Here is a 3,767-nt window from a genome sequence, read left to right on the forward strand (position 1 = left end):
AGGGAGGTGGAGACAGGAAGGGATATGGCTGGATGGGAATATAAGGCAGGAGGAGATAGGAGCTCACTGCAGTCTGAGGTATGGTGTAGACAGTTGTAGTTCAAGGATGCCGTCTGCCACCACAGGGCTTGGAGGAGAGGCCTATCTCCTCCTGCCATACCTTTGATCCCTGCTAGAAATATCCATTTGTTGGGAATTAAGACCTCTGACCCCACAGACCTCAAGTTACAGGGACTAGAAATGACAACAGCATGAATGGACTCTCAGTTAATGCTGAGGTGAGACACTTCCGTCCCTGCCACCCCTGTTCTTAATCCCACACTTGATTCTTGGATCTGTGTATTTGGGGATAAATATTGCTATATGTGGTATGTTGACTTAAAGTATACACAATGCCCTCTACCTTTAAGAGGGAATGCAAATGTTTACTGTGCTTTTTTTTTTTTTATTTGGCACCAGAACTCAGTCTTATAGGCTATTCCATCATGTGTCCAGGTCAGCTCTATCTATCTGGTCTGAGGTAAAGGATAAGACTGGCAAGTTCTATTTGTGTGACTCCACTCCTGTATTTGCTTTGCTGTATGCAGATGGAAGGTTCTGTCCTGCCTGGTTCTACAGCTGTTCATTCCCAAAGAAATACACAGAGGCTTATATTAATTCTAAACTGTTTGGCCTATTGCTCAGGCTTATTACTAACTAGCTCTTACAACTTATATTAACTCATAATTCTTACCTATGTTTAGCCATGTGGCGTGGTACCTTTCTTAGTAAGGCATTCTCATCTTGCTTCCTCTGTGTCTGCCTTGTGACTGCATCTCTTCTTTTCCTCTTCCCAGAATTCTCCTAGTCTGGTCACCCTGCCTATACTTCCTGCCTGGTTACTGGCCAATCAGGATTTTATTAAATGAATATGAGGGACAAATCTGTATAGTGTACAAGAACATTATCCACAGCAACTGTAAAATGGGTTCCTTGCAAGGAAATAATATTATGGAGACTATCATAGGTCTAAACTATGTTCATAGGTGGAGGTACTGTTAGAAACATTTGAGCCTAGAAAGGGAATCAATATCTACACTATACACCTACTCTATTGAAGATGAATGACTGTCCCTCTACGATATTAAGGTGGCAAGTTCAGTATAACCAACTGGTACCAGGCAACTAATTTCTTTTGGAAATAAGAACTTAATGATTTCTTGATGTCAGTTGTTGGCCTTATTGCAGAGAAGACCATGACATCGAGTCTGTGCATGGACTCAAGTTCTGATTTTATGATTCTCTTTATTTTATTTTATTATTTCATATTGGTAGAGTCTAAGTTTCTCAGACTGTCCTTAAGTTTCTGGTCCTCTTGTCTCAGCATCCCGAGTATCCAAAACCACAGGCATCTACAGCCACTGTCTCAGCATCCCAAGTGTCCAGGACCACAGGCGCCTGCCACCACTGTCACAGCATCCTGAGTGTTAAGGACCACAGGTGTCTGCCATCATTGTCTCAGCATCTCGAATATCCAGAACCACAGGCACTACCACCATTTCTGGCTACTATGATTACTTTGATATTTATTTATTTATTTATTTATTCATTTATTCATTATGTATACAATATTCTGTCTGTGTGTACGCCTGCAGGCCAGAAGAGGGCACCAGACCCGATTACAGATGGCTGTGAGCCACCATGTGGTTGCTGGGAATTGAACTCAGGACCTTTAGGAAGAGCAGGCAGTGCTCTTAACCTCTGAGCCATCTCTCCAGCCCCCGCTATAATTACTTTGAGACAGGCACATTTGAGTAGGTGGAGAAGAGGCCAATGTCAGACCTTCTGAACAGTGAACATTCCCATGGGACACAGACACCCTCACAAGAAGGATGGATGTTTTTACTCGTGTAGCTATCTATCCTCCAGATCTCCTTTTCTCCCATCTTTGCTGTTTCCTAAAATAGCCCTCAGCCATAGGTGAACAAATACAAATGGATGCCTCTGCCCACCCCTCAAGCCAGACAAAGATACTCAGTTTGCAGCCAGAAATTACCTGCCCTGAAGGTTTTCGTTCACCCCGTCATCAGGGGTACTCCTCACTGGCATCGTACGGGCAGAATTGCCAGCTTGTGTGCACACACGGAGAACTGACTATAATTTAAAACCCTTCCACTGGGTTTAAGTTCTTCCAGGAGACAAGTGCCGGGAGTAATTACCAAGTGAAGCTAAAGCTACCTGCTAAGGCAATCTGTGCTTCCTGAACCTGCTCAGTCTCTTCGGGGTTTGTACTTAGGCTCATGGCTGGGTGGGCCAGACGTACCCAGTTCATAAAGAGCAGCCGAGGCTGCAGACTTGATGCTCCATGACTAGCCAGTCAAATTCAGTTAGTAAGCCAGGCCCCTTTCCTCAAATGGACTAGTTATCTGCAGAAGAGGAGATGGATCGCTTTGGAACTAAAGTCTTCCTGACAGCTCTTTTAATCAAGTTCACCAGAGTCTTCATATGGTATTCTTATTTGCTACAGATCTTTCCAATATTCCAGTATTTGCTTACTATGAGTTAAAAGGTCCTCTGTAGTGCCATTTTCTTTCTTTCATTCCAAAAAAAAAAAAAGAGCCCGTTTTATGGGTTACTTGGTAAATAGGTCAAAGCATACATTTTGATGTAATATGTATTGCTGTCAAAATCCAAAGGGATACAGCAAGCATAACATTGCTTTTGTTAGCGGTGTGCTTTCATTAATTTTTCTTGGTTGCTAATAATGCAATACTACAGATTTGCTATGTTACAGAGAAAAGAGGTTCATTTTGGCCCAGGGTTCTGGAGGATCTCTATCTAGTGACAGCCTTCTTGCTGGCAGAAGGGGGTGAAGGGTGTTACACAGCAAGGCACAGGGAGTCTGTTGTGTCTAGGGATCTGGTCCCCTCCCACTTCTTAGACAGCCACCAATAATTCAATCACGAGGCCCCAGCCTGATGGCCTTCTCTTCCTCCAGTCACCTGCAGATATCACAGGTGGGTCAAGTGTCTACCCTCTCAATGGGGAGCAAAATTTAACACGTGGAGCCACAGGGAACACCCAAACTGACACAGAGCAACAATTTGTCTTTTGCTTCTCAAGGGACATCCTGACAGTGGCCAAATCCCTGGACCGCCAGAGACTCGAATGAAGTGGCCGATTTCCTGGGGCGTATAGCCCACACTCTGACACACCTGGGTCTTATTCAGGCATCTCAAACACTCGCTTCCTGTTCTCAGGTCCAAACATCTGAGGTGTCTTTAGCACACTGACCAAAGTGAGCTTACGTTACGCAAGCAAGATTGTGAAGGTGAACTCGTGGACGCAGGCCATACAAATTGGAATGACTTAAAACAATTTGCTCTCCCGATAGACTTACACCAGGTGCCTAGCTCCGTGTCCATTTGTTGGAGTAAAAGTCATAGCACTAGCTGCAACCGGCGCTGCTCTTGCTCAACTTCACAACAGTTTGTAGTGAAATCTGGCAGTCCCTCTCCCGGCAGCACAGGCCAAAGGTGAGTGAAATGGGGGATACATCGTGCTCCCCGCCCCCTGCATCTCCCACACTTTTTTTTGGCGGTGCTGCCATCTAAATGCTGTAGGATTCAGTATTACCTCCTTTCTTCGAGACTCTGCTAGCTGTGGAGTCTGCATCTTCCCGTTATATACTCAAGAATAGACCACGTGTGTAAACTACATTATAGGCCTGGGGTGATTGATACCTGCAGAAAAACTCCACGTGCCCCCCCCCCCCCCCCCCCCCCCCC

Source organism: Alexandromys fortis, unplaced genomic scaffold, assembly GCF_014885135.2.
Source record: "Alexandromys fortis isolate MF-2015 unplaced genomic scaffold, M_Fortis_MF-2015_v1.1 scaffold_65, whole genome shotgun sequence".
NCBI classification, from domain to species: domain Eukaryota; kingdom Metazoa; phylum Chordata; class Mammalia; order Rodentia; family Cricetidae; genus Alexandromys; species Alexandromys fortis.